This window comes from Carassius gibelio, chromosome B4 (genome assembly GCF_023724105.1).
Source record: "Carassius gibelio isolate Cgi1373 ecotype wild population from Czech Republic chromosome B4, carGib1.2-hapl.c, whole genome shotgun sequence".
Classification (NCBI taxonomy): Eukaryota; Metazoa; Chordata; class Actinopteri; order Cypriniformes; family Cyprinidae; genus Carassius; species Carassius gibelio.
In genome coordinates this window covers 21,768,078-21,774,331 of record NC_068399.1, presented here as the reverse complement: position 1 = coordinate 21,774,331, position 6,254 = coordinate 21,768,078, and positions in this window count along the sequence as shown.

The window sequence follows — 6,254 nt, the reverse complement described above, 5'->3', positions numbered from 1 at the left end:
AACATCTGTGAACGTTTCTTAAATGTTCTCATTCAAATTAAATTAAATTATTGTTGCTAAAACGTAGCAGGCGGCATATCACGTGGTAGTCTGTTTATTTCTTCTGCTCAGACTAGACTAATCACCGAGGTTTGTGATTGCCAAAGACAATTTCAATTGATATCATTTGTTATTTAACTTTTAATTGATATACATATCCCTTTGTTATAAGCAGACTGATATTTTTGGACTAAATAAATGAATAATAAATAAAAAATGAACATAAAATGCCCTTTTCCTCCAGTTAGAGCTTTTAATTGTGTTTTTAATTTTTTTTTTGTTTTTTTTTGTTGCTTTATAGCATACAATAAATATACATGTTATATGATAAAGTATAGGAATAAACATGTTTACCTATGTGAATATGCATAAACTAGAGTTATAATATAATTTGAAGTAATGATTGCTGACGTTAGTAACAAGAGCTATTAAAATATTTCCAAAATTTTCTGATATGAAGTCATCTGCATAGAAGCAAGTAAAAGCTCCCGGGAAACAGATAAATATCGCCCTCTTGTGAATATTAATTTATATATATATATATATATATATATATATATATATATATATATATATATATATATATATATATATATATATATATATATATATATATATATATATATATATATATATATATATATATATATTGTTGTCTCCACTTCACACTAGATGGCAGGCAAACGCTAGTTTTTTTTTTTTTTTTTCTTACTGTAAAAGTTTGTTTCTGAATTAAATTCCTTAACTTTATACATATGTGACTGCTATTAAAACCATTATTTACTATGGGATCATATCATAATTCAGTTTGTGCATTTAAGTTATGCCTTGGATGCTCAAGGTTGCTAAAACCTGACCCTCTGTCACCACATTCAAACATTGTTCACTGAAAATTATACAAAAGTGGTTGCAAACAATTGATTTTAGCAACATAAAAAAAAGTTAGTCAACTAAATTTGTTTATTTAAATGTAGCTAAAATAAATTGATTGCAATCACTTTCATCAAAAGAATTTAGTTAATTCAATTGATCTTTTTTCTTTTTCTTTTTCTTTTCTTTTCAGTGTTCTTCCTGGACAGACCCATGATTTTAGGATTTAAAGAGATTTGCTGGTCCATCTTTACAGTCCGTACCCAGTGATTTATTGTCTTAAGACATTGAAAAACAGAACAGGTGAAGTTACTTCCACTAACCTGTAATATCTGGTCTATTTGCTCATGCCTTTTGGATTGAGGCACTTCTGTGTCCATGGTAACCAGGCTCATGGGGGAATCATTTTAGTCCCTTTTTCTCAATGGCACAAACAACCCACTTTTTTTTGCCCACTGGGTGAAGAGCTGTGCCCTGCTTGGGTCATGTTGTCACTCTTGAAAAAGTACAAGACATACTGTGAGAAGGGAAAAGATAATGATTCTGGAGAATACCAATATAGAACTTAGTTTTCAAAATAACTTCCCTTGTGAATCCCAGCAATTTTGTGTGGGCAGAGCTATTGCTGGATTTAGCCCAAGTAAATAGAGGCAGATACCAAATAGTATAGAACATGCTCAATATCAAAGTGGCCTTTTTAATCCAACTCTGAGTGAAACCAGTGACTCACTGTGTCCAAAGAACACTGAGAACTCACATTACAGCAGACGCACCACACCGAACCACCAACATGAAGGGGTTTATGGAATCATTTTTCCTTCCAGGTGTCACAGAGATGATCTTTGTTTATTTCATTCACTGTATATAAGGACACAGCATGTTAATTAGCGGGAAGGAGAACAGCAATCTCTTTCTCTCACCTGGGCAACTGCAAGATACCAGTCACATCAGTGCATGTAAGAATGTCATTTTCACAGAAAGCAACAACTAATTTACTTGTGCAAATTAAGCTACAAATAGCACTTTGTTTATTTCATAATTATTAATGTATAATTTAAAATAAAATAACATTCTTTAGTGCTGCTCAAACATTCAGGCAGTGGGAATGCATGCAAAAACCAAGTACACTGAAAGCCACAAATAATATTCTGTTGTACAAAACAAGCCATTTATAGCACCAAATGTATTTATTTTTAATTAATTATTGTTTAAATTCAATTGAATTTTTCCTCGCTGCTTAAACATTCAGGCAATGGGAATGAAAACGTGTGCAAAAAATCAAGTACAATGAAAGCAGCAACTAATTATTCTGTATAAAATGATCAATTAATAGCACCTCATTTATTCAATTGATTACTGTTTATTTTATTTTTTTAATAATTAAATTATGCTGCACTGCTCAGACATTCATAAGGAGTGCAAACATCAAATACAGAGGAAGAAACTAATAATTTTTTAAAATATTACAATTAATTAATTATATATATATATATATATATATATATATATATATATATTTTTTTTTTTTTCATTTATTAATTTATTTTTTGCAAAATGAGCTATTTATAAAATCTTATTAATCTATTTGATAATTTATTATTTATTTTTGAAATAATTAAATTAAATAATGAATAGCTGAATTGGTGTGAAACACAAAATAAGTTTTGAAACCTTGTTTTAGTCCGCACTGATTTTGTTGTATGAACAAAAACTGTTGATCAGAATAACTTTTTTTTCTATTCTGCAGAAGTAACAAAGTCATACAGGTTTGAAAAGTGAGTAAAAGATGACAGAATATCTATTTGTGGGTGAACTGAACTGTCATTTGAAAAACCTCAGTGAAAAAAAAAGAAGAGAAAACTCCACAAATAGCCTTTCATAGCATGGAAGACCCTACCACATTCAGTAATGATCTGTGGTTGCTGGGAGCCAGTAACAAGGAGCCCATGGCTCAGCAGGGGAATCATGTATAGGGGAGGCACTTAGTGACACCTAGTAAAGAAATGCCCGTAAAGTGAGATAGATGAGTTGGATCTTTGCCTCTATAAGAGAAACAGTTAGATTGTTCATTTAGAGTCAAGCTTCTTCATATCCCGAGGTTCTCAGTTCCATTATTCATTCATGCTCCTGCACACTTTTGTTTTTCCTCTCTAAATACTCACTCTGAAGAACATCAAATGCTGTACAGAATGTTCTTAGAAAAGAGATTATTTTTAGAGGAGTTGAAAATAAACACACCGGAGCTATGACGTTGTTTATTCATCAGAGGTTCGTGTTTGTCGTGAGCGTGCTGGGGTGGAATTACTGATAATAATGAGCGGATAGTCTTAATGGTCATTCAGAGTAGTTCTCAGATGTTTTCAGCTCTGGGTGACTCAAGCAGTGACTCATGCATGGATTGGTCTGCATAGGATGTCACCATAGCAAATGTTAAAGCCTCAATATCTCTCTTCTTTACCAATGTGTTGAAAAAGCATTAGAATTGCTGTCAATTAAAAGTTTAGAAAATTTGATTAAAATGTACTCACCCTTGGGCCATCCGAAATGAAGATGAGTTTGTTTCTTCAACCGAACTGATTTGGAGAAATGTATTGCATCACTTTCTCAACAATGGATCCTCTGCAGTGAATGGGTGCCGTCAGAGTGAGAGTCCAAACAGTTGATAAAAACACAATAATCCACATGAAGATGTACATTTGAATCTCTTTATACCTTTCACAAAGTAACCCAGCATAAAAAAAGAAACAAGAATGACAGTATACATTTAAGTCGCTCCATTGTCATATTTTATTTTGGGAGCTATGCCAAGCTAAAAATAATGATATACGCTTTGCACATCCCTGCTCTAACAGGTCACCTATATGGCTGAAGGATACTGGCAAATCAGCTAATGTCTGAGAATGTAACTGAGAATGTAACTGAGAACCCGATCTCTTAATGCTAGATAAATAATTCACCCTTTTTTCTTACAGATGATAGCAAGATAGAAATGTTTTTCTACAGTATATAAAAAGCCTTTTTATTTTGGGTGCACAGAGAACACCTAGTACCTAATATAACCAGACAGAGATTTAAAAAAAACACTCACGAACACAAGAACATTTATAATTATGCATTGCAATGGTTTAAAAGAAAACAACTGAGAAAAAAAAGTTGTTAAAATAAAAAAGGCATTATGATCTAATGAAAACTTAAAATCAGTAGTTCATATTTCTGAATCTCAAGGGACACAGTAAGTGCTGAGATGCCAAATGATGTATTGAAGAATGTTCAACCAAAAATCGTCCTAAAACATGCATGAATTGTGAAAACTAGGAATAAATGTGTTAATAACGAAGTGCATGTAAATTATCCTTTCTTGGTGATGAGCAATGCCGCTGCTTCTTTAGTGCTTATTCATCTTGACTTTTCTTGAGAGTCTCCTACACTTCTTTTGTTCAAAACTGCATAATTCTTTTGCGATAATAATGATTTGTCCTTTGAAATAAATGAGGTCGGTAGACAGTCTTTCAGACAGTCTCCCATCTCTTCTGCTCCGCTTCTCTGTGTAATTACATCATTTCTGATGATGGGAATGAAAAAAAGAATTAAACGGTCTACATACTTATGTCACGTCAAACTGCAGGGCCTGTTGAGATTTATAAGTTTGATCATTTATTCATTATTCACTTTAATAACTTTCAATCCGTTTGTCTTGAAGTTAAACAGTAATTAAGTCATGCCAGTCTAAGGAGAAACTCAATTAATTAAATGCATGAAATACAATCTTTCCTCAGAGCTTTTAAACACAATATGCTGGCAATGAGATCCACTTATCTGCCTAATTACCACAGTGGAAACAAAGATACACACAACTGTAAAACATTAACACTGGTGCATTAATTAATCAAGTCATTTTCATGTAAATTAAAGGAATTTGATATCTTATCTGAGAGGGTAAGCCCGGCCAAACCATTCGCTCCTCATTTTCATTCAGCCAGAGTTATGCAAACCTTACATTTCTGCATGATAAATGTAATTATGCTTAAAGAAGGACTTGCATTAAGCCACCTATTACAATATCATATCACTCATTAGTTCAGTTGTCAAGCCCTCCAACAAATGACATTGTGAGAGAAGCTGTAAATCATACTGTTTAAGTGGCTAAAGAGCCGAGTGGAATTCACGTGGGCATGAGTTTAGGTTGGTTAACGCCTGACTTCAGCTGTGTCTGAGAGCAGAAATTGATACAAAGCAATATCAGAGGCAGAAAAGAAAAAAAAGTACATGCATATCTTGTTTAGTAAGATGCATTTAATTGGATGGGTTTAAAAAGGAATTAATTTAAGGACAGTAATACACACATGACACACATAGCAGCAGTCTATTGCTGCAAATAAATCTAATATTTATTTTACATTTTATTACATAATTTGAAACAATTAACATTTGTTTAATTGAACCTGATATAAAATGAATCTGTAAAAAATCACAAATATTTGTGAAAAAAAAATAATTCACAAATAAAGAAACACAGATGAATAAAATGACAGTAAATGCAGTATAACCAATAGTGTGCGTTGAGAATCATATTTTCTCAAATAAAAATCAGGTAACATGAACTATGCACAGGCCTACTATACTGCAAATTTCAGCGCTGTCAAAATAAAAGTCCCACTTCTTGCACAAAACAGTTAAAAATGAAAACTTAATGCATGACAAAAATATCAACAATGGCAAATATAAGCCCATGTGCTGTATTGACCTTGGTGACAGTATAGCAGTTGACCCACAACAATACTGTGTGTGTGATTCGGCAGTTGGTGAAAATAATAACAAAATTGTCTATATTATTTGTTCATAAGTACTGTATCTAAACTAAATCATCCTTAAGTGATAGTACTTCATTTTAAATGACAGTCAATTTAAATCATTAAACACAATACCTTCTTTACTAAGAGGTATATTTCACACACAAAATACTACACTCAAAATAACAAGACCTTTGCACAGTTTTGTCATTGATATTGGAATCGAATATGCCATCAACCACTCACAAGCATCCAAACTAAATTGAACAGCTTTTAATTTTCGTGTGAGCTCGGGAGCAGGCGATATGGGGCTCTGTTTGATGAGAAATAGATTTGACAGTGATTTTCTGCAGAGAGTGTTTGTAAAGCCACTTCCTCTTTAGACATCCCAAATTCTCCTGAAGTCAATGATGTAACAGCTGGACGCTGTTTGGCGCCTTAGAAAGGAGATCGGGTGCTGGCGGGTGGTACGGCGAAGAGACGATTGTCTGTCAGTATTACATAACTCTTTTAATCAAGATCATAATATCCTATTCAAATGCTCATTTGAAGTTA